General features: G+C 37.9%; 1 long non-coding RNA gene and 1 pseudogene across 1 annotated transcript; both read right to left on the minus strand.

Moving 5' to 3' along the window:
* Nucleotides 1-3,429: 3,429 nt before the first annotated feature.
* LOC124642392 lies at nucleotides 3,430-3,958 on the minus strand. Its single transcript, XR_006985760.1, has 2 exons — nucleotides 3,735-3,958; nucleotides 3,430-3,658 (listed from the first exon to the last, which is right to left on the minus strand). It is a non-coding gene; the product is annotated as an uncharacterized LOC124642392 (long non-coding RNA).
* Nucleotides 3,959-13,824: 9,866 nt separating this feature from the next.
* On the minus strand, nucleotides 13,825-14,948 carry LOC124642301 (annotated as a pseudogene).
* Between the last annotated feature and the right edge of the window lie 12,112 nt (nucleotides 14,949-27,060).

The raw sequence follows: 27,060 nt of genomic DNA on the forward strand, positions 1-27,060 counted from the left end.
TTTCTCATTCTATCATAAAACGCTGGGTCAGGAGTAATGATATTACTGTACATTTTCAAGAGTGGGAGCTGTAATATTTATGTACCTATATTAATGTTGCTTATAGCATTGTTAAAAAAATACATTATTTGTACCTATTGTTAGATATCTTTTCACATATTAGAGAAACAAATCATTTATGAATCTATATTTATCTTTTTAAATAAGTAATGTCGACGAAAATATATAAGTTTACCTAACAAATCCTACGCAAAAAATATCTAGAGTGAGACTATATTACGTACCTAAATATAAAGCGAGACATACATACTTCTTATTAGATACTCGTATTTACTTAAAGAATACTCGTATATATCGTTAGTTCTGTAGATGTCTTGTAAATTCCCAGGAGATAGTAATGACGTCGATATATGTAAGTACCATATACTTTTGTAAACGGAAAAGAGTATATTTTCTAATATTTTATTCTGAAAAAAAAATGTCGTAACTCGTTGGTCTTGTAATTGATATTGGTATGACTTGAATTTCATATATTTTTGTTTCATTTTATAGAATAGCTGGTTTGCGGGAATCCACGATGGTTTTGCAAGCATTGATTTTTCATTGTTACAAGTCAACTTTGGTTGACTTTATAATTTGTGAAACTGTGATGAACTTTCATACTATATAGAATGTTTAAAGGAAACAAACTAGAATTTTATAGTAAATAGATGACAAAGATCTCTTATTAGTGAAAAAATAAGTGACCTTCACAAATAAAAATTTCTAGCCACTTCCAGAGAACTTTACACATATGCATAAGTTTTGTACGCAGAATATAAGGCGAAATGCGGTTAATCAAAATACTAATGTCGTGTTATATGCCTTATTATTTGCCACTAGCACAAAATGACGGTTATAATGAACATATTATATTTAATAATCTTCAATATTATACAGTTTTATTACTATGCGCGCTTTTGTTGACTATCAAAAAGCATCTCGTTTCGGTTCATGTTTATTCTCCAAACTCATTATTGTTCTGTATCGTATATTGTATTGTTAAGTAGGTATTTAACAAAGATAATTATGAAATAAGCATCCCACCAAAAACATTAAATGTAAAAAAAAGCCAATCCTCTACGCAATCCCTCCACCGTAAAAAGTTTTGAGATCGCATAGAAGCCAAGTCCTGTTCAACTTTATTTGTAATAATAAATCAATATTTTGTGACTACATCTATAGTTTCGTTCACTTTACAATAATATTGACTTGGCCATGAGCACAATAAACTACAAATATAATACAGCATATCTTGGAGAGATGAAAATCAAACATGAAGTTTAATATCACAGAATTAAATACTTTTAGTTTATTCAATTGTTACTAAATGACCGACAGTCAGTATCATCCAACATCAATGAACTGCACATGTACTATGGCGCATGTTTAGTATATAGTTATTAGTATATAGATATGGGTGAACTTGCCTGAAATAAATGACATTTTATTTATTTATAACTAACCAACCAATAACCACTAAAAAACCAGCCAACTATAGAACCACTAAGTCACAAACAAAAAAGGATTACTACAAACAGCTTAAGTCTTTGGTAGTAAGTTCTTTGTGGAGCGAAAAGGTGGCATATTTTAAATATAATATTAATAATAAAATTAAAAATCCAACTCTATTGTGGAAGAATTTAAAATCTACAGTTACAACGGCTAAAGAGAGACAAGACCTTCCGTCTCATTTCAATAACCCGGATAGTATTAATCGTCATTTTTTGAATGTTCCTGGAGATCCGGTGGCTAGCAATCTAAAACTTGCGTTTTATAGGGCTAATAGGTATAGCGAAGCAACTTTCACCCTGTGTCCGGTTTCAGAGCTGGAAATCTCACATATAATACGGAAATTAAAATCGAACGCTCAAGGTCATGATAATATAACTTTAACGATGTTGAATTTAACCCTTCCAGAAACCTTATCAGCGATAACTAACATCTTAAATTCTTCTATCTCATCTTCCACCTTCCCTGATGCATGGAAAATTGCCCTCGTTAAGCCCCTACCCAAGAATACAAACCCAGCTGACGTTAAAGATTTACGGCCCATCAGTATATTGCCCTGTCTGTCTAAAGTCCTGGAAAAAGTAGTTTGTCGGAAACTAACAAATTTTTTGGAAGCCAATCACATTTTACCTGATTTACAGTCCGGTTTTCGTAAACAGCGCGGTACAGCTACAGCTTTATTAGATGTAACAGACAATATTCTAGCCGCTCAAGATAAAGGAATGTGTACAGTATTGGTTCTATTGGACTTCTCCCGGGCATTTGATTCAATAAACATTTCGCTACTTCTCTCAAAATTAAAATTCTATGGGTTCGATGACGCTGCCACAAAATGGTTCGAAAGCTACCTCACTAACAGAAGGCAGCAAGTACGGCTTAGCCAAAGCGATGGAACCATCTTGACGTCTGCCCTTACTTCGGTCGATAGAGGGGTGCCTCAGGGATCAATATTGGGCCCTGTTCTTTTCATTCTATACTGTGCCGATATTGTAAATTGCCTCCGAAAATGTAAATATCATATATATGCCGATGATGTTCAGTTATACTTGTCTTTTGAACCAGATGACTATAAAACATCCATAACTGACCTTAATGAAGACCTTCACAGAATAGCCGTCTGGTCAAAAGAAAATTGTTTGGCTCTTAATCCGGCCAAAACAAAATATATGGTGTTTGGCACTAAGCAGCAATTGAAAAGACTTCCGCCAACACTCAATCTTCAACTAATGGGTGAACCCATTGAGCGAGTAGACGAGGCGCGTAATCTGGGTTTAAATATGGACAATAATTTAAGATTCGAAAAACACGTGGCTTCTTCGGTACAGAACTGTTTCTATCGTCTGAAAATACTGTACAAAATCAGACCTTTTCTATCAGAGACAATTCGTGAACAACTCGTTGAATCACTTGTTCTGTCTAAATTAAACTACGTCGACACAGTCTACGGGCCACGTCTATTAGCTCGCACCGACCGACTCATACAGAGAGTGCAAAATGCCTGTGCGCGTTTCTGTTACTCGATTCCCCGACGAGGTCACGTCACGCCATTCCTCAACAAAAACGCCATGCTAAAAATGAAGTCAAGACGTAAGCTGCATTTAGCATGTCTTCTCTTTGGAGTCATTAAATACCAACAGCCAGCTTACTTATATGGCAAGCTGAATTGGATTAATGACAGCCGCACATGCGCTAGAAGACAATGCTCGAAACAACTTTGCATCCAGCCACATAGAACCACGGCGTTTAGAGGGAGTTTCCGATATGCAGCAGCGAAAGTGTGGAACAATATTCCACCACCTATTAGAGTTATGAACACAGTCTATAGTTTTAAGAGACGTTTACGGCAGTACATGGTAGATGCGCAACGGAAGCTCGATATGACGAAGGCAAATATTTCTATTATCTAAATTTTAAATTATATCAATAAGAAACGGATATAAATCTTATTTATATCGCCCACTTAGCATACTACTGTAGTTTTATGACAATGCGTGAGGCTAATGTGTATGTAATGTGTGTAGTGTATTCTCACAGCTTAAATTGAGTATTCCTGGTCTCTCTTGGGTCACCGGCCATGATGCGTTATGGGTGCGCCATGTCTGGAGGCCTGAAAGTAACAAATACCCGTCATAATATTGCAAATTGCAGCACATGTGCTTTATGCGTATAGCAGCGGTACTTACCTTGTGGGTATGGCCTTCTGGCAATAGGTGCACCCTACGGCGTGTACATGGTGCACGGTGATCATTTTTGTACAGGGAAGTGAACTTTGCACTTGCAAACGTCTTATGTACCTTCGCCTGAATGATATGATTACTTAATATGCATTTTTTTTTCTTCTCAAGAACATAGGGTAGGTAACTGAAATGTAAAATTAATATATAATAAAACATATTGTATGCACGTATACGGGAAAAAAAAATACTGTAAAATATACTCACTCAATGTGGACTGCTGGCAACTAACAGCTATGTAAAAATTGTATTTTACGAGTTTGCACAACTTATAATTGCTTATTTTGCACTAATATACATGACGTATGTATGACGGCAATGATCGGTGGCACAATGAAAACAGATGTTGCAACCAGTTACGGCTCTGTGAATGTGTTTAACACCACATTTCATCTGTGTGAAAAAAGTCGTCGCTGAGTGATGCTTAGTCAGGATTGCGATTAGTCACGGTATGAATTTATTTACGTTTTACCTCCACTTTCTATTTTATTTTTGTGACTAATCCTTCTGATTATGATTATGGTTCCTTTTTTTATTTATTTTTTTAGTTATTTTTAGTAGTTTAGTAGTTTTATTATTTTTTGTCTTTAGAGCATAAATGATTTCATACCGATCGACACCCGCAACTCCTCATAGGTCCAGTTGAAAACCAGCGTCAGACACTAGCTGTCTGGCATAATGCTGAACTGGACCTATTTGGCACAACCTTTTATTACTTTTTTTTTTTTTATTATTATTCTATTTTTTTATTTCTTTGTGTATGTATGGCTTGTGTCAATAAATATCTTTTCTTTCTTTCTTTCTTTCTTTCTTTCTATTTTTTATTTATTATTTAGTCCATGGTGATCTCAAATTCCAATCAGTCCAATCGTAAAATCATGTCCATATAGAATTTATCAATTCAATGGTATTTACACATTATTTCAAGGAGCGGCTTTTAACTTGTGCTCATGGCCAAGACAATATTATTGTAATGTGAACAAAACTATTGATATAGTCACAAAATATTGATTTATTATTACAAATAAAGTTGAACAGGACTTGGCTTCTATGCGATCTCAAAACTTTTTACGGTGGAGGGATTGCGTAGAGGATTGGCTTTTTTTTACATTTAATGTTTTTGGTGGGATCTAATTTATTTTTTGTAGGTCTCTTTCTTCTCTAAGTATTTAACAAATTAAATTAACTTACATGCAACTAACTAAATATGTACGTACACCTAAAGTAGCACGTAAACAACACTTTTTAAAAATAAACTAAAAAATTTCGAAATTGTCGAATTTTTGAATCGAATATCTTTTACAATAAAAGAGATTTATTTCAGAGGTAGATGGCGCTATCACATGAAATTATTTGTTTTTTTTTTTAAGCACTACTTATACTATGCTATGTAACGAAACCATAGCGCGATTTAGACCAGGACAACGCCATCTATCGAGCGAGCATGCAGTATTTATCGCACTGCACTAATATGAAAAATTTTATCATTCTTCATTACATTTAAACCTAGCTTTTTCATTCATATGTATGTATATTTAATACATAATAACAATATACCACACTAGTAACAATAAAACAAATATATTTTGTACATAAATAAATAACAAAGTTATCAATGCAGTCAAAATTCATACACAATGTTCTTGAAAACCCGCAAATATAAATTTGTTTCCTATTTTTTTATTAAGTTTTAAGGTTTTTATAATTTTCCCTTTATATGTAGCTGATAACCTGTCTTGGTGCCAAATTTGAAGGTTCTCAGTTTGCTAGAAGTACCTTAGACTTTTGATGATCGGTCAGTGAGTGAGTCAGTGACAAAATGGTGTAACTTTGATCGCTCATAACTCGTAAACTATTTATTCAAATGTCTTGTAATTTTGAGACTGAGCTTGTTCTAATACTTACTCTTGGTCATCGAAAACCTAAACTCCTAGCTTTGTTCACATGGAAGATACAGGGGGCTGAAATAGCCGCGAAACGCTTCGAGAAAAGATGGTACGGCCGTGCCCGCTTTGCTCGAGTCTTGGCTGGGGCACTGCCGTGCCCTCAGATATTTATAAATTTAAGAATTAATAAATGAAATTTTAAAGTACTTACCTATAATCCACAAAAGCAGAAAATGTTCATTGTTTAATACCTAAAATTGACTTTAATAAAGTTTAGTATGTTTTTGCCGCTCGACTGTAGTCCAATATAGGTATGTCATCATATATTTTTCACACGGAGAATCTAGTTAGGTATATTAAACACAAGCATTAAAAATAAAAATAAAAACGGTCGAATCGAGAATCTCCGCTTTTTGGCAAGTCGGTTACAAAACATATATCATTGATGTTTCGCTGACTGCATAGTAAAGATTGCCCCAACTTTCTGCTCTGCTACATCCGACCACTACACCAACAGCACACAAAACCAGCATAATTAATAATCCTGAACTCCAATCAAATATGTCATGAAAGCCAATCTCTTCAGCTACTCACACCAATTGGCAATAACTCCACAAATCAAACAGAAACCTACTCTAACCTATTCGCGATTAAACGTTGATAACTCAATTTCAATATTGATAAGCCGTGAGCACACAGTGGAAGGTGTATCGGTAAGTCTTCGCACATACTGGCGACTAAACTGTCGGGCGACTGTTGTAGAAGCATTTCTGTTTTAGAAATGCGTGGATCATTTCTCGACGTTGGAGCAATGGTCACCATGCCGGACTGCCGAACTGATGGTCCGGGGTTCGATTTCTGGTACGGTCAATATTTATCATCATCATCATCATCATCATCTCAGCCATAGGACGTCCACTGCTGAGCATAGGCCTCCCCCTTAGATCTCCACAGATACCTGTTGGAGGCGACCTGTGTCCAGTGTCTTCCGGCGACCTTTATCTATACTAATATTATAAAGAGGAAAACTTTGTTCGTTTGTTTGTTTGGTTGTAATGGATAACTCAAAAACTACTGGACCGATTTTAAATATTCTTTCATCACTAGAAAGCTATATTATCTGCGAGTAACACAGGTTATATTTTATCCCGGTGCGGGCAGTAGCTTCCATGGGACGCGGGTGAAACCGCGGAAAAACGGCTAGTAAGGTATATTTATGTGATGAGCATATTTGTTGGCTGTGGTCTGGGTGTTACAATATGTATGTTCTCATGAATGTATGTATATGTAAGTTTAAGTAGTTTATCAGTTGTGTTAGCATCCATAACACAAGTAAATCAATCCATGGGGTTAACCGACTGTTATTAAAAGTGTCTCGATATTAAAAAAAAAAAAACAGGTTCATAGTCCGTCTCGTATCCCAAACTACCTATCGGCCGACTAAAAGTTTGTAGTGTGCTCGTGTTCTAATGAATCAACATTCGTATTTGTAATTTAACGTGTCTTATTTGAGTTGTGCAAATTGTATTTGTTGAATAGTGATTGTGTTTATTTATTTATTTATTTTATTTAAAATACTTCTTGCACACATAGTACAATGGCGGACTTAACGCCTTAGGCGTTCTCTACCAGTCTACCTTTGGGTGGCGGAGAGAAAGCGTTGGTAGGTGCAAACAAATCTGAAAAACTAGTGTGAAACATATACCTACATATATTACAATACACAAATAAATTAATAATAATATATATGTATATATATAACTATATAAATATGTACACTACAAACAATACTAATAACATATTAAGAAAGTTAATTTGAAACTGACTATTTATGTTTCTGCCAATTTCCCAAGATAGTGGTCACGAACTTTGAGTTTGAAGGTGTGACGGGTATTTACCATCCTGATCTCCAGAGGTAACTCATTCCAGAGAAGAATAGATTTTACAAAGAAGGAAGAGTGTATGATATCAGAACGATGTGTAGGACATTGTAGAAGGCGATTGTTGAAAGAGCGTAAATTTTTGTCATGATGTGAGCCAAGATATTTGAAATGAGAAGTTAAATAAGAAGGTGAAGTAGGAGTCTGAAGAATAGAGAAAAGAGTAGTCAATGCCCTCACCTCACGACGCTGCCTAATAGGTAGCCATCTGAGCTGCGTTCGATACACTGACACATGATCGTACTTGCGAAGATTAAAAATGAATCGAATGCAATTATTGAGAAGCCGGTCAAGTTTGTTGAGCAGATCTGCATTCAGGTCATAGTAGCACACATCACCATAGTCGATTATGGGGAAGATTAAGGTTCGCATAAGCATCGCTTTCACACTGGGCGGAAGCAAATTTTTCAGACGGTAGAGGAACCGTAGTATGTTAGTGACTTTTTGGCTGACAGCTGCGACTTGTGGTTGCCAATTCAATGTGGTGTCCATTTGTAAGCCAAGGTTCTTGACGTTGCCACTATAAGGTACTGTCATGCCATTGAATACTACTGGCGGCAAGCTGGAAGTATCCACCCTGATAATATTCCTCGAGCCACCAATAATGATGGCTTGGCATTTCCCAGGGTTGACTGCCACTCCAAACCTGTCCGCCCAATTTTTCACAACCGCCAAGTCTGCGTTAACCTTATCGAGCGTGTCAACCAAATCATCAACTGTCGTATGTCGATATAACTGCAAGTCATCGGCATAGAGGTGATACGAACACTGAAGCTCAGGAGTAAGTAAATTTATGAATACTGCAAACAAAAGGGGTGAGAGTATGCCGCCTTGAGGAACGCCAGCATCCAAATTACACCAGGTTGACGAGACTTCATCTACCCGAACCGACTGCTGGCGCTCCCGAAGATAAGAAGAAAACCAGTCCAATGCATCGGAAGAGACCATGATATATGACAGGATAGATAAAAGGATATCGTGACTGACGGTATTAAACGCATTTGAGAAATCGACTAAAACCAACACTGTCAGCTTAGCGTCTTCCATGGCGTGTCGAATATCGCCAGTCACTTTGAGAAGGGCAGAGGAAGTGCTGTGGCCTGGCCTAAATCCAGATTGAAATGGGCTCATAAGTTGGTTTTCGTAGACAAAACGAGCGAATTGTTTATGGGCACAAGCCTCTAGCACTTTGGATAAGAATGGCAGGATCGAGATTGGACGGAAATGATTGGGGAGAGTTGGATTAGAAATTTTAGGAAGAGGACAGACGTACGCTTTCCTCCAAAGTGAAGGAAAAACCCCAGAGAATAGGGAAAAGTTGATAATGTGGGTGATAGCAGGAAGAATTGGGACTAGAATAGAAATAATCATTTGGCGACTGATATTGTCACAGCCCACCGCTTTCGATTTAATGGATAGGATAATTTTCTTGACCTCTTCCTCATCAACCGGTGAAAAATTAAAAGTTTTGATGTCAGGACGCGATAGACCAGCAATATAGTTAAGAGTTGCTTGCTTGATTACATTATCCAAATTGGAAGAAGTGCAGAAATGACTATTTAAAGTGTCTAAACTAATCGAGTTAGGTAGGTCTAAATGTCGCGATTTGCCAATACCGAGTGTTCCGAGGAACTTCCAGATATCAGCAGAAGAAGAAGTAGATATTGTTTAGTATATGGCGGCGTTTGGCGTTACGTATCATAAGATTACACCGATTCCTTGCAGTTTTAAATTGAGCCCAATTTTCGTCCGTACGGCCCTTCTTAAACTTCCTGAACGCACGATCCCTCCTACGCATTGCGATCTTAATAAGCTCGGTCATCCACGGTGCTGGTGGACGTTTTACTCTAACTCTCTTAACGGGTGCATGGAGATCATACAAAGCGTTCACCCGGTTGTTAAAAATTTCAAGCTTATCATTAACTGAGTCAGCTTCTATCAATGGAGTCCAGTCAATTTCAGCAGCATCATTGAGAAGCTGATCTACGTTCATACGTGCAAAGCAACGCCTATGCAGAACCTTAGGCTTGGACTTAGGAGGTTTAAGGATGTAGGAGAGAAAAATTAGGTCGTGATGAGAAAAACCAGGAGCAATAAATTGACCATGAGAGGAAACAAGGGAAAGGTCGGAAGTAAGGATTAAATCCAGCCAGGAATCATCACCTACTGTAGATCGGTGAGTTGCCTGCAAGGGCAAAATGTGTAAACTAGATGATTCCACAAGATGAAGGAGTTTACGGGATCGAGGAGAATTAGGAGCAAGGAGATTTGTATTGAAATCGCCCATGATGATATAATGTGCATACTCGGAACCTATCGATTCTAAAACCGATTCAAAATCAGTGAAGTAGTCGACAGAAGGGGGGCAATAAACAACACCAACGACGGCTTTAGCTCCTTTAACAGAAACCTCCAGAAAGAGGTATTCCGCACTAGCCTGATGACTAGGAGAGGCAGCCAGGGCTTTGTAAGAAAAGTCAGATCGAAGGTATATTGCCACGCCACCCCCTCTTCTACCAAGCCGATCATTCCGAATGAGAACATAACCAGGAAGGGGGTATGAGGTGGACAAGAGATTTGGTTTGAGCCAACTCTCGGAAATCAGAATGGCATGCACATTCATATTAGAAAAAGTCTCAAAGAGCTCACTGTAGTGACTAGCAACACTTTGAGCATTTATATGACACACGTTAAACAGCTTGTCCGATTGATTAAACTGTGTTCTCAGAGTATCCCCAAGCGTATCGGTTAAAGAACAAAAACTATCATCACCATCCAAGGATTCATTGGCAGAATGAAAACTGTCGTTATCCGAATACATAAGTAATAAATAAAATATATATATAAAATTAATTTACAACAAAATATAATATATAAAAAAAAAAATACTCTAACAAATACCTTACAGTACTTTCTTAACTTCACCCGCCAGCTAACACCCATAGAACATGATAAGAAAAATTAACGTTATGCTTGAACTATACTACTATAAAATTATGATTATACTAGCTGTTGCCCGCAACTTCGTCTGCGTGGGCAATATAGAATAGTCAAAATACTACTTATCCCGTAGGTGCATTCTTTCACGTGACAGTATAATTAGGATTAGCACTTAGCAGTCGCATAGATTCATTGATCAAGGTTGTGTTGTGGATGTGACCATTTATCTAAACAAAAGAAGTAAAGTTTGTGACGTTGTGAATATCTCTGGATCTAGTCAGCCAATTTGGAAAATTATTACGTATGGTGCGTAAGTAATTTTCACAGGAAACAGTTATGATCTATGTCTATATGCTTTGATCTCAGTGGCGTGCACTTAGAGAGGCCTATGTCCAGCAGTGGACTGCGATAGGCTGATGATGATGATGATGATGATATGCTTTGAGTCTGACAAAGCTGTCATTTGTACATTTTCTGCAGCTGCTGCGACTAATCAGAAGCCAGAAAGTCTGTCAGTCTTACCATGGATATCGGCTTGTGTAGTTGACTGGATTGAAGATAGGTAGATAGGTAGTCGCTCCAAGCAAAATATTGGTACTCAAACAGATTCGGTGACTGGAAGCCAACACCAACATAGTTGGGGAATAGCCGGATGGATGATAAAATGAGTCATCATCATCAGCAGGCGCATAGGGTAGGATAGTTTCACTACTGGGGAGAAACACTTGTATGACGGGGATTTTCTGTGCACTTACTCACTATGGTAAGGCTGACCCCACATTAGGCGTGCGCGATCCTCGGGCGTGTGAGTAGCGCGGGCGTCGCGAGCACGCTGCATGAACGTCGCGTTTTGCTGCCCTGCGGCATGTGTGAAGAGTGCAAGCGACGCGGCGCTCGAGTTGCGTTCTTACCCCTTCGCCTGCTATCCCCGCCACCCGCTAAACGCCTTAGCAGTTAAACGTCAAGGAGAGCGGCGCGTGCGCGCCGCGACCTCGCTGTAGGTAAATGCCGCAGGGCAGCAAAACGCGACGTTCATGCAGCGTGCTCGCGACGCCCGCGCTACTCACACGCCCGAGGATCGCGCACGCCTAATGTGGGGGAGGCCTAAGCCGGGACTCCACCGAAATGTTTGCATTAGTTCACGAATAGGCAAAATGTACGTATCTGTGAGAGTCCACTTCATGTGTTCGTACTTGAAACCTGCAGTTTTGCCAAGATTTTCAAAATGTACGCTCTCAATTTGTCATTTCTTGGTGGAGCCAGCAAATCAAAAGAAACAGAAGTGTTGTATACTGGGCGTCACTACCGCACTCCAGGAAAATTTCGCTCTTGCGTTTATATACCATATTTTGTGTCACACGTAAACAGGACGACAGTAAGTAAAAAAAGTCCACCGAAAAACTTTCAAAGATCTGATGAACGAACAAATCAGACCTGACTTGGTCAACTGGGGCCAATCAGAGCTCTATGAAGCGATCATATGCTTTGGCTCCTACTGTTATTGTGGTTTCTGAAAATTTATTCACCTCATTCAACGATGAATGTAATTCTGATGGTACTATTAAGAACACTTGCTTAGCGCAGAAGCTGACGTTGGCAGGTCGACTCTTTTGACTTCTCGAATAGGATACCATTGGTTTTTGTGCAATGCACACCTGCAATGCATGCTGGATTAGGATAGGATACAGGTGGATAGGATTTGCAACAGAAAACAATTCTGTCTTTGTGATTGAATGACATCAAACGTAGTTTTATATAAAAGGTGTTTTTTTAGACTTGGCTCGGGTCTTACTGAGACTGTTCGTAATCGTGACCAGTGTATTTGCGATCAGAAGTTGAAAGTAAGCATGTCTCTGGTATGCGACGCGCAATTTGTACGTTTTCAGACGCATAAAGCATTTTACTTGTGTATGGTATTAAATCGAGAAAGCTCCCATTTCTTATCTGCACTTTGTATCTGGGCTTGTTCTTAAAGCTACAGAATCCTACATTACCTACCTACCTCACGCTTAGCAGCACTTGCGAGAGACAGATCCTCCTTTCTTCTAGGATTAAGTTTACATACTTTGCATCAGAAAAAATAATGAAGGTCTACTTAATACTATTCACTCAAAGTAATTTGTTTTAAGGCCACCACATTAGTGGAAGAGAAGCTAAACTATGTTTATGAAAAAATCCTGATATAAACTCCATCTGTAACTTTAAATGATAATTAATTGTTATACTAAAGTCATCATTTTTGACATAATATTCAAAAAATAATTTAGATGGCACCGTTTTAAATTTGGCTGAGAACTATTATTTTCCTTTCATCAAGGTAATAATATTATAATTGGATTTTGATGTGGCACGGCAAACTGACAAACACTATTGAAATGTCTATCGAAAAATTACACTACGTGTTAAAATATGGTGAATTACGGAAAATACACAACTCCATCTGTTGAAATAATAATCCTCTATAAAGAATGTATGGTAATTTATTGTCATTTACCACCTCGCTCCTTTGACAAATTTTATGTATTTTATTTAACACAGATTACCACAGATGGAGCTACTTTAACCTTGGCTAAACACAATTTTCATTTTTATTTTCTTCCGAAGTTACTTATGAAGGTGTGATTTTCTGTGTAAAGGTTAATAATAGGCCGATCAACTAATATAAGTACAACATTCAAATGTACAGTTTTGACAAACAGATTGCGTGTCGTAATATTTTACATCTTGAATTCACAAAATTAATCATATCTTTTGATAGAGTGAATCGATTTCGATGAAACAAAAACTAAGTAATACCCCAAGTCACGTAGAATTTTTGTATATAAGCATTGTCTGCATTGAATTCGTAGATTTTACGTGAATCCCGAACGAACAAACAGATAAACAGATAAACAGACAAACAGACAAACAGACAAACAGACAAAAATGACAAAAATGATGGAAATGGGTTCTGTTAGTTATCCTTTAACATGCTGGCTATTTTTTTTGTCAATTTCTTCAATGTACAAAAATTACTTTTCTACAGATTTATTATATGTATAGATAACAAAAAAACACAAAAAACTAATGATAACGAACATACAAAAAAATAATAAAAATCAACATGATGCAGTCTGTCTCAGACACAATTTCTGAACGAAATAAAAACCTTAATCTGTGCATGTTTGATTTTGACATTACGTGCGTGCAATACAGATTACAGTGACAAGTGACAATGACATTACAATTTACATCAACACAAGATTTAATTCTGTGATCGATACATGCAATGAAAGAATTAAAAAAAAAAGCTACATTTTAATTACCTAGTGAGGGTACAGAATTAAGAAATACAAAAAGGACGAGAACAAACATGACCATGCAAAACTACTTTACTAAGAAAATCTAACCTAACAACTAGTAAGTACCTTCACTAATTTTATATAAAAAAAAGAGAATGAGATAAAATCGATATCCAAGAACTATTCATTACATACGGTGTTATTTGCATTCCAGAAGGTCTCAAGCAGTTGACGAGGGCGAAGACTTAGTGGGGTACTTGTCCAGGAGCGGCTTTAACTCGTCCATCGAAGTAATCTTGTGGCGAGTTCCGTCTGAGGCCTTAACAACAATCACGCCGTCCTGCGTCCAACATGACCGCATTCCGAAGTGCTGCCGTGCCTGAGTGAAGACGGACTGCCTATAAAAAAAAGTATTATAGTCTTCGTCAGAAATTCCTTTACTGAGATTTTGGACCCCTTCAAGCCAGTCTTCGCTTTCCAAATCAAAGATTTTACCTCCAGATTAGAGAATCTCACAAGAATGGGCCTCGGGTGATCTTTACCAGGACTGCCAAGCCTGTGAGCAACTTTAATGTTCGCTGCTGTGATGTTTCTCAGAGCCAATTTACTGCTAAGAAGATGGATTATTTTGGAAGAGCAGTCTTCCTTCTCAGCTTCAGGAAGTCCTTGAAAAATTAACGCCTTCCTACGGTGTCTCATCTCCAGCGTGTCAATGTGTGAAACACACTCAGCAATTTGCTTACGCAGCAAACCCAACACACTGTAGATCAGTTCCCTGAAGGCTCGGAACTCCTCTGCAACCTTGGCCACCGTGTCCTTCACCGGTCCCGCTGCTTGAATTTGGGCTCCGAGTTGATCCATTTTCTTGGTGAAATGTTCCTCAAGGCTCTTCTGAATGGACAAGATCTCCGATAACTGTGACATAGTGGTTGTGCTTTCTGTGACTAAGTAGATGTGATGAAGGTGATGTGGCAGGTGATATTTTTACACAACTATTACATATATGTTATGTAAGTAAGTAATAAATTAAATTTATTTTAAAAAACTGTTAAAATACTATTAAATATATTTTAAAACACTCAGAGCATCTGAGACACGTATTTACTTTTCGTTCACCTACCCAACATGTCTGTCTTCGTCATGTGTTCTGTCTGTCTTCGTTGTGTCTATAGCCTTAGTTTGCAGTCGAAGAAGTTGCTTTTATTTGGTCGGTGTACAACGGGTTTGCCTTGAGGATCTCATGAATTTTGTCATGAAAAGATATGCAGTTAGTTACATTTATGAAAGTCCTCTGATATTGTTTAGCTTATTATCACTTAATTATCCTAAGAAGAAGTCAAACGAACTTGAATAGGACCCATATATTTTCTCTCTCCTAAGCGTTAATCTGTATGAAAAAAATGAAGAAAGAGGTGAGCATGAACGAGGATGGACATAGAGGAACACGGTGACCAATAAAGCGATAGCGATTAAGAAGATATGGTTGAATATTGTGTAATATGTGAGATGACATCAGATAGGAAACTATGCTGATACGGGTAGAAGACATGCTGCACCGAACCCAAATAATATATTGGGATAAGAGACTAGCCGTCTTACCACAAAAACTTTTAAACGGCTGTTGAACACTTGTCTAAAAAATAGACAGATTATGACGTTGAAATAAGGTCCGTTTTGCAGCCACATTTTTTTAGACACGTGTTCAACAGATGTTTATTTTTTGTAGTAAGGCTGTAGATGTCTAGACATCACTAAGGATATTTGATACACTAAAAGTACTCTCAATCAATTTTAAACTGAGCGCTAACTTCTTCAGAACGACTCCCTACCTGTGCTTACAAACTATAAGAAAACTATTCTCAATTACGCGATCCAGCCTTATCACTTACACAAAGACCAAGTTCAGGACATATTAATTATGAATTCCCGCTAAAACACTCGACTGCTTTTAAAGGGGATGACACACTAATATTCAAGAAATGGTACCTTTTATATTCATGTCTAGGAGTCAAAGGTACAAACAAAATATGCTTTTGAATAAACCAAACTTAGAAAAGATTTGATATCTATTAATGAGTTCTACATATTTTAATTAACAGTTCACTATCAAAATCTGAATTCTGTTTGGTCGTCATGGTTAGTAAAATCTTCGTACTATGTTACCTATCGTCCTAAGAAACATTTTTTTTTATGAGCATGTATAAACTGAAACTCCCTACAATGGTTTCTACAAATGAGCAACAAACAAATGTACAACATGCCTTAAAATTCTTCTAGATCCAACTTCATGATCACTCCTACTAATATTCTCGTATGAAATTCTCCAATTTCATTAATATTAATAGTTCTGGTACTCGCGAAAGGTGGAAGTTCATGCCACAAAATGTTCTAGTTGAGTATGAAGCTCACGTGTACTAGGTAAATTAATTAAAGTCTGAAAGCGCTATACTCCATATCTTCAAGTCTACTGATGAATTCAATAAAAAGCTTGGAATAACTGCCTTTAGGGTGTAGCGAGCGATTGCGATTTGGATTGCTTGTGATTGCAATCTTAGATTTTAATATTATATAATGATTAGCTATTTTTGATCATAGTGTGGTAAACCCGGTAAACCTGTGGCGCGCCGTTAAAAAAAACTTAAATGTCAGAAACGTGCCCTGCCCGCGTATCGGGTCTGGCAGTTCTATTAAAGAGTGGATCTGATTTTCCATACCCAGATCTTTAAAAATATTGAAATTATCTCAGATTTAAACGGTCTTGCAAAACTGCTGAAATAATAGGTATTCTATCGATGTAAATAGAGAAGACTTTCTGCAATTGTAAAAATATATTATCGCTTTACATTCCAATCATTAGTTTGTTCGCTCGTTGCACAAGATTGCAATTTATTTATTTACAGTTGACGTACCACTGGGATTGTTCAAGAACAGTTCAAGATTGTTATAGATGTACCTACTAGTTGTGTTTAGAAATAAAGAATACCATCTTTGTGTGCGATATCTTTGTGGCGATATGTTTAAAGAACGCATTTATGATTTTAGACGGTTTTTCGGGACATTTTAATTTTTACATGTAATCAATTGACATGACCATTATTAATGCTTTTTGGTTGCACCCTCGAGGAAATACCGAAGTAACCAAGTTACCTTATTGACAGAATATCTGATTCTCATAACTTCTATCCGTGGATTGCCCGCGTTCCGAGAAAACTACCCCTCTCATATGGATAAAAGAAGCCTACTGTGTTGTTCTGATATTATAAGATGTATAACTGCCACCTTTCATCAAAGTTCTGTAGAAGTTTTTGCGTAAAAGAGGACCAAACATTTTTACACCTGTACATATGAACTTAAAAACTTTCTCGTTTATATTATTAGTAGGATTATCTATCAGTAAATTAGTAATTGATATTTTGATCTCAATTGCAACCAGTTGCAAAATCACCACCAACTCAAAATTACAAAATGACGCTGCAAAGTTTGAAAACTGCGAAACTTGTACGTGATGCAAGCTACCGAACGTTTTATCTTGGCTCTCAATTATTAATAGAGCACACATTCATATGCATGTGTGTGTGCATGAATAATCATTGAGTATCGTTATAGTGGGGATGATAAATGTTATTTGTGTTGTGTTTGGGGAATACAATCTTTTGGATTAAACATAAGACTATCGCAATATACCTACTTATGAGATTCGTAATCGCGATCTACATATGCATATCATCATCATCATCTCAGCCATAGGACGTCCACTGCTGAACATAGGCCTCCCCCTTAGATCTCCACAGATACCTGTTGGAGGCGACCTGCATCCAGCATCACCGATATAGCCCACCGGATTAGCAAGTTGAAGTGGCAATGGGCTGTCCATATGAATATCAAGATATTAAGCATTTTGTGCTGTTGAAGCAGGCCTGAAAAACCAAATGTGCGCTTCCTTCGTTGGCATTTAATCAGGGTGTAGTTCATTTTATTGAAACTATAAAATAATTTAAACTTTAATGACCCTCCGTAATTCTTAGCCCAAGAGTTTAAATTAAACATAGAGTACCTTTATGTTTAGCATGTGCATTGTTGCATACATTAGCAAAACCGCGGAGTCCTTCTAAAACATATGACCATTAAGAATGAATGGCTTTATCTACAAAAAGAGCTTCTAAAGCGTAAATCTAAAGCAAACAGCTTGAGGATCACCGGACCATGTGACTCTGTAAATGACATACAAATCTAGCCTTCCTGGGTATCCGTAATTCAAAGTTACTCTGGTTTCCCATGGAGAACAAAATGACTAGCGGAGATGTCATAACGCAAAATCCCTTAAGAAAGTAGCGCTTCGAAATGAGGGTGTGCCCCACGAGGAACGTTTCTTTTTCCGCCCTTTTCCGCCTTCTTTGGACTCAACCATTCTTTTTAATATCTTAAGTCTTTGGCAGATGTCTCAAAGTAACTAAACGCCTCGTTAATTTAGGTACTCGTAACTGATCGTTTTGACCTTACCCAATGTACATATTTGACCTGCAAGAAGGCTTCTGACCTACCTGTCTTATGGCATCTCCGCTATATTTCCTTACTCCGCTATATTTACCAAAGGAAAGTTGGTCCCCGTCCGTGGCAAAAGTCAAAACAGTGAACTTTCAAGTGGAGTTCCTCTCTGAAATATGTCAATAGCCTAGTGTGTACTTGTTTTCTGTTTGAGAAACACCTTTCAATTGTTTCTTGATGTGTTTCTGTTTTGAATTTTGGGGTACATGAGACTGACTTTTGAACTCGTGTTACTCGCTGGTAGTAGTAGATTATTTTAGTACTTACTGCTAAATTATATCCATCCAGGTAACTAACTATTTCACATAGTTCAACTTAACCAATGACTACCAGCCAAAGAGCATGGTTGTTCCCCGCGGTTTCACTCACCTTCTCAGGAATTTACCCAGACACAAACAAATCAGAATCAAGAAAGGTAAAGAGAACTAGTCTTAATAAGAAGTATCGGTTTTCCCAGATCAGATAGGCAATCGCTCCATGTAATACACTGGTAGACTGATACTCATCTACCTATATACTGGTTGAGACTTGAAGCCGACTACCATAGTTGGTTAAAGCCTACGCAAATGTGAGATGACGTCAGATAATTTGAAATGCACAATTTATTCAGACACGGTCACTCAAACTTTACAAGTAATCCAACCACACTGTAATCCTCACCCACACCGTATTAGTACAGTAATCGAATATTTAAACAACTTAGAAAGGTAGTGAATAAATGAGGAGCTCTGATACATACTGTATGGTACCACGAAGTTGGGTCTACTGATTACGTTGTTATCTCGGCCATTTTAGTGTTGTTTTTTAATATGGTATACTGCTCTGTTACTGTTACAGCCTTTTATCGTCCCACTGCTGGGCACAGGCCTCCTCTCACACGGAGAAGGATTGAGCATTAATCACCACGCTTGCTCAATGCGGGTTGGTGATTTCAGACTATAGTCCAGGTTTCCTCAAGATGTTTTCCTTCACCTTTTTATCAGCCATTGGTGTCTAAGATAAACTTAGAAAGTACATACAAACTTAGAAAAGTTGCATTGGTACTTGCCTGACCTGGATTCGAACCCACGCCCACATACTCGAGAGGTTGGTTCTTTACCCACTGGGCCACGAATCTACTAAAATCTATACCTACTAATAAAAAAACTGATGAGTTCTTTTGTTTGAAATAACTGGTTAGATTTGTTGGCCAGTGTTTGATAACCCTTTTAAGAAGAGAAGCTATAGATTTTTTTTCAGGTGCGTGAAGCAATTTCTACGGGACGCATTGCACTTTTCTTGTTTTATATACTATCAGCTTTAATTCACCCTTGACACTCGAAGATGGAAGCCGACCCCAACATAGTTTGGGGAAAGGTCAGGCGGATGATGATTCTAGAAAATTCTTTATCTGTTTTCTGTCCATATTGTTCTCATGAAATAGTCCTTTTAATTAGACCGAATCTAAATCAAACCATGAGAACTTATTCTCAGAACAAAACCCAGTAAATTCACAACAAAACACACTAGACTATCGCTTTAAAAGTTTAAAAAGTTACTTTTTAGTCACAAAAAAGCGTAACAAAAACTTTTACATTAAAACAAAATACGATGCATGTAAAAACTGCAAAGTGCAGCTGGCCGTATCATCTAATTAAGTAGAGGTGCTCACATTTCTACCGTCATTTGTAAAAAGACGTAAGTTACAAAAGACATAGGTGGAGATACGTCCTTTTTACTTTTGCAAGTGCTCGCTAAAGTCAATGTGCAGCAAAAGTCTTGTATCAAGTTATGATTGCCGCGAGCTCAGTAGTCGATGTTGCTTATTTTGGGGCTACGAAATGAGCGTTTTGAAGGATAGTTTTTTATACTACTTATATTATGCGCTCTAGAAGAGTTTATTTACATATTATGAAATGCTAGCTACCGCCAGCGTTCGAAAGAAAATACTTAGTGCAGCCAGATTTAAAGAAGCATATAATTCTTTCTCAATAAATGGTAAAAAAAAACTATGTGAACGGTTTCACTCATGTCCTCAAGAAATTAGTTCCTGCACCCGTATATAGTAGCCGGATAAAAAGTTTCACTGATGCCACATTACTGCCAAGTTTCATCAATACATTCAGACATTTGCGGGTGAAGAAGTTACAAACATACACATATACAAACTATTAATGAGTGTGATGTGATGTTGTTAGGTCATGTGATGAGTGTGATAAGAATACTTTTACAAATCTTATAAGTCCTACGTAGTAGTGGCCACATATTTATACATTAGAATGTCTACTGCGAACATCGCAGCTCGCTGTTTGTTACGCTTTGTATAAGTAATGGCTTGTTAGCTGCCGCTGAACGATGGAGACGATTCCGGTGGAACGCAATGGAGTTTGTCCATTGTGTGCTAGTGAGAGGTAAGTTGACGATTTGTGCATTGAATTACATGTTTATTTTTTTGGAAATTAAAAGGGGCAGTTTATTTTAGTACAGAAGAAAAGATCGTATGACGGTTTCGATTTAGTAATGAGTGTGAAGTGTGATGTAATGTGATAAGTACATATTTTAGCAAATTCCGTTTTAAAAAATCCAAAAACCAAACCTACACAGTTATGGCCATATATTTTCTATGTTAAAGCAACTGTCAGTCGAACATCACAGTAGTCATTTTACCACAGCAAAGCAAAGCATAATTATACAGCCTTATAGCTGATGTTAAATACGTGCTATCCTCCATTGGATTAGTATGTCATCTTTTCTGCCTGTAAGTGCTATGAAAATTTCCCAAAATAGGACCATTTAACTCTGTCGACAACTATGATAAATCAAAACAGCCATATCACAGAATTCACACAGCACTTGCCAATCATAATTCCGGAATTCCAGTAAGATACTTCCGAACCCCATACTGGAATTCCGTTGATAATGATGCAATTTACAAGCTTTCAGCGAACGTTAACCGCTGGCTCGCAACAAGTAATGATACAATAATATTCTTGCTGACGTTTACTACGTTTGGGTTTCGAATTCAGTCTGATGTCTGCTGTTTGTATGAAACGTTGCGTTTGCTGGTTGAATTTTTGGGTTTTATAGTGGAAGGGTAAAGGATTTGGGGGTTTAAATGTCTTTGAAAGGTGTAAGTTTGTCTCTGTTTCTTATTTAGTAGTTTTATTATTTTTCTCTCTAGAGCATTAATCATTTCATACCGATCGACACCCGCAACTCCTCATAGGTCCAGTTGAAAACCAGTGTCAGACACTAGCTGTCTCACATAATGCTGAAGTGGATCTATTTGGCGCAACCTTTTGTTACTTTTTCTTTTTTATTTCCATGTGTATGTATGGCTTGTGTCAATAAATAAATGTCCCTTTCTTTCTTTTTTATTTTAACTCTCCCCATAGCGGACCTGCTGGCAGAGATTTCTCAAGAAGAAATAAGTAGTGCCTTTGTACTTGATTTTATTTCTTGTCTCATCAACTGTGTACAAAACAGTTACCAATCTTGATTACTGTTTTCATTATCAATGTTTGACTTGAACTTATTTAATTCTCGATTCAATGGAATGCCGCCATAATCAGGCTTGAGTATAAAACACCACGCATGTCCAGGCCAAGCCAAGTTGGTTTCACAATTAAATGTACCTTCTATAAATAAAAACCACTAAATAATTGAAAACCCACGTGAACTTCAAAAAAGATCAAACTAAAAAATCCCGAACAGCGAGCTTGACAACATAAAAAGGACAAAAGGAGTCCACAAAATACGGAGTCATGAGGAGAATCGTCTGTGCCAATCTAAGATGTATGAGGTACCCACTTAAATATTCTATTTCCGACGCTTCGCGAGATATGTAGTTTCCCCTGAATTATTACTAGACGGATTTCTCTTTGTGTTACTGAGGTAATAGTGCTACTTTCTTTCGTACTTTGATAGATGTCGCTACTGTCCTGGGGACGTGCGCTGGTGATGAATCGAGGAGCGAGTGGAAAGTTTTAAAAAGGTAAGTGGAAAGTTCTGTCGGTAGAAATCAATTGGGTGTAAGTGAAAAATATTTCGAGATGAAAATGTTGTTGGTTATTTATTTACGAGTGGCTTTGCGGTTTGGGATTATTTTCTTTCGTTTTTTGTGTTTCAGGAACTTTGTGCTAAGTTTTAGTTAACTTTGAGGAGGCTACTGTAAGTGTTCATGAAATTTAATTTTTCTCTAGCTAGCAGCTAGCATAAATTGAAGGGTGAGTTTGTGAACTCTTTTCTACAGAATTGCAGGTTTTTATTGCTTATTTTTGAACATTCATCTTTTAGTTTCAATTAATAAAGTATATGAGATATAATGTGTAATCACCATTATTTCAAACATAGAACATCCACTCCTGAACGTAAGCCGCTCATCTCCAAAAAGATCCAACAGACGTTCGTGGCCGTCCTTCAACATCTAAACCTAAACCTATCTTTACAGTTACAGCCTTTTTATCGTCCCACTGCTGGGCACAGACCTCCCCTCACACGGAGAAGGATTGAGCATTAATCACCACGCTTGCTCAATGCGGGTTGGTGATTTCAGACTATACACCGTGACTTTTTAGTCGTCTTACAACGGCAGCCCACTTCATGTATCCAATGACTAGTAAACGTTCATAAAAAAAAAAAATATTTATGAGATTTCAATAATTGAAAAATAATTCATTATTATGATGCATGACGTAGATTATAAGAACACCCTGTTGTGAGCGCTGCCCGACTCTTGTATCAATTGAGCGCGGCGCGTTGGGAAGGTACCTACTTTCTACCGTTTGATACGTAAACATTTTTTTTGTCAGTATTTTTCTTTGCACGTATTATCTTAATTAAGTAAGGCTATAAAATTAATAATCGTGTCTAGTGGTATTTTATGTCGGATAGATTGAGTGGACCACCTTTGTAAGACGACTAAAAAGTCACGGTGTATAGTCCAGGTTTCCTCAAGATGTTTTCCTTCACCTTATTATCAGCCATTGATCTCCAAGATATAAAAACTACATACAAACTATACATAGACTTAAAAAGTACATACAAACTGAGAAAAGTTGCATTGGTACTTGCCTGACCTGGAATCGAACCCACACTCTCATACTCGAGGTATTGGTTCTTTACCCACTAGGCCACCACGACTTACCCTGTCTATTTATCTTAACCTATCTTTACCTACATGAATTGTTATAGCCTCCAATTCTACCCTCATTACAATTTTATTTGTAAGCCGATTAAAGGTGATTTAGTGTTAGTTGAAATATACATTTTCTTGTCCTTTTCCTCAGGTGACGGGTTTAGTAGGAAATTAATTATTCTCTCCTATTTATTTGGGAATTACACTTGATTATTTTTCCGACCCAAATATCGACCAATAGAATTGCACCATTCGACGTCACGTGGTACAACCTACATGGTATTATACTGAAAATTTTTTGAATATTTTCTCTGGTCGTTGCTACGTCAAACTGACAGGTTGTGGCCGACATTTGGGACGGAAAAATAATCTCCCGAATACCACACGAGCTTCATAATTATCTGGCATTTCCCTCAAGGTTCCCTGCAAACAAATAAAGTCGTCAAGTTTTTCAGGAAAAATCACTCGCGCTTCGCGCTCGTTATTTTTTAACCTGAAAAACTTGCATCCTTCATTTGTTTGCAACGAACCTATCGGAAAATACCCGATAATTTTGAAGCTCTTGTGGTATTATAAGTGAATATTTTATAAGTGGAAGCGTCACGTGTTCGTGACCGGTGGCTCTTGGCATAATATTGTTGGAGATGTAATAAGATTGCGATCATTGGACCAGTGCTTTCATTGGACTACCAAAGTATTTCCAAAACTGTGCGAGCTAGCAATGCCTAAACGTGTCTAAACGCGTCTTTCGGCTCAGCTGAACCCTCTAATTATGACTATGCATTTTATATTAATTTTTTTCTTAACGAGTACCTTCTTGGCATAAAGGTCCATTGATGCCAAGAAGGTCCATTGACACTAGAGAATACCACCATTGGACCGGTCCAATCTTTTACTATCAACTCTCATGTACTCCTCTTATATACGCTTCTTATATTATCCTCTTATGTACTCCTCTTGTACACTCCTCTTTTTTATTGCTTTTTATATACTCCGCTCATGTACTCATCTTATGTACTCCTCTTATATACTCCTCTTATGTGCACCTCTCTGTCCCTGGGAAGATATTTGCCAGAGTTCTTCTCAACCGGCTTTTACCAGTCTCCGAAGCCATATTGCCAGAAACTCAGTTTGGGTTTCGACCTAACAGGGGCACCGGCGAAGCCATCTTTTCCATCAGGCAACTCCAGGAAAAAAGCCGAGAACAAGGCCAACCTTTGTGTATGTGCTTCGTGGACTTAGAAAAAGCTTTTGACTGCGTGCCGAGGGAAGCCCTCTGGACTTTACTGGCAAAATTAGGTTGTCCTGAGAAGTTTGTGAGAATGATTCGCCTTCTGCACGACGAGATGACCTGCTGTGTTACCTATAATGGTGACCAGTCAGAGTTCTTTCCTGTCACCTGTGGGGTCAAACAAGATTGTGTGCTTGCGCCAACACTGTTTGCTCTCTACTTTTCTGTCGTTGTCAGTGAAGCGCTCAAACAAACTTCTGCTGGAATCAAAATACGTTTCAGGACTGATGGGGGACTTTTCAACCTGGCCAGATTAAAAGCATATACTAAAGTATCTCATGCTCTTATAACGGAGATCATGTACGCTGATGATCTGTGTTTTGTTACCAACTCTGCACAAGAGCTCCAGAACTTGATGACTAACCTTCAGGGAGTCTGTTGTCGTTTCGGTCTAAAAATCAGTGTTAAGAAAACTGAGGTAATGGCAAGCGACTCTCAAGGAGCTATAGAACCTGTCAAGGTAAACATTGGCGATACTGAGCTGAAGCAAGTGAATACCTTCAAATATCTGGGCAGCACAATTACATCCAAGTGTGACCTTGATACCGAAATAAACCATCGCATTGGCGCTGCATCAGCTGCTTTCGGTAAATTACGAGCCAAGGTCTTACACACACATGATTTGAAGCTTTCGACAAAAATCTCCGTTTACAAGGCCATAGTCCTCCCAAATCTTTTATACTCGGCTGAAACATGGGTCTTCTATCGGAAACATATACGGGCGCTGGACCGATTTCATGTAAAGTGCATAAGAGACATTCTGAAAATCAAATGGTCGGATCGGATTAGAAATACCGAAGTGCTACGACGCGCGAATGTCTGCGGCATAGAAGGGTACCTGATGCGGCGACAGCTCAGATGGTGCGGTCATGTTTTACGCATGGATAATGATAGGGTGGCCAAGCGCATCTTCTTTTCTGAACTCCAGAACGGCAGACGGAAACAAGGTGGCCAGTTCTTACGCTTCAAGGATGTTCAGAAAAGACACATGAAAAGGTGCAACATTGATCCTCAGAACTGGGAGACAAAAGCCATTTGCCGCCCTGAATGGAGAGGCCTACTTAAAAATGCGATCAAAGATTTCGAAGAGCAAAGGAAATCCGCACTGGATGCGAAGCGTGATGCTCTTAAGGCTAAAACACCAGTAGCCATTCATTATAACTACGTGGACGGTATCCTAACGTGCAGCCAATGCTCGCGCACGTTTACACATAAAATAGGGTACTGCAGCCATCAAAGGGCGCATAGAAGAGCTGATCATCCTAGTTCTTCTCTCAATGATAACTGAAAGCAGTCACCATAGCCGAAATCGGCAGGGAAGTATATATATACTCCTCTTATGTACTCCTCTTATGTACTCCTCCTATATACTTCTCTTATGTACTTCTCCTTTGTACTCCTCTTACGTACTCCTCTTATGTTTCAAGAGTATATAATAAAGATGTTACACCAAACCACCAATTAGAGACTGGCTGAGCAAAACAAATACTGAAAGGTGAAATACAACTGAAAGTCGACAATTACAATTCAATCGTGGAACGAACCGAGATTGTTACGCCCCTCTCAATATGCATGAGGTAATACAGAATAGGGCTGACTTCGAAGACAAGGAAAAGTATTATTTTAGTTAGAAAATGAAATCCCTACTAATATTATAAATGCGAAAGTAACTCTGTCTGTCTGTTACCCTTTCACGTTTAAACCACAGAACTGATTTTAATAAAATTTGGTACAGAGATAGAGTTGACCTTGAGAAAAAACATAGGATAGTTTTTATCCCGGACTTTTGAAGAATTCTTTTGGAAGCTCTATACAATAACCGAACCTGACGCGGGCGGAAGCTAGATCGATATAAATATTGGTACTTTAGCTTTCCTCACAAGGCATTGAATCTATTGATGAAAACTGCATTAAAATAAATTTTGAATTATTCGCAAATAGATGAGCGGTGGGGGACTTTGTTTTATACTGCGAAGGGATTTTTATTCAACTGAAAAAGTTGGGTAGAATATTTTATTACACAATAATGCTGTTTACTAACCTTTCTGATAATCTCGTCAAAACCCGAGTTCAATTGCCAGCCACAGTGGGTGTTCTTTCTTAGGAGATCAGACAGCTACGCAGGACATATAATTATGCACGAGCATTTTTGTACACAGAGGTGCACTATCTCATCATCATCATCATCTCAGCCATAGGACGTCCACTGCTGAACATAGGCCTCCCCCTTAGATCTCCACAGATACTTGTTGGAGGTGACCTGCATCCAGCGTCTT

This window comes from Helicoverpa zea, chromosome 24, assembly GCF_022581195.2.
Source record: "Helicoverpa zea isolate HzStark_Cry1AcR chromosome 24, ilHelZeax1.1, whole genome shotgun sequence".
Lineage (NCBI taxonomy): Eukaryota > Metazoa > Arthropoda > Insecta > Lepidoptera > Noctuidae > Helicoverpa > Helicoverpa zea.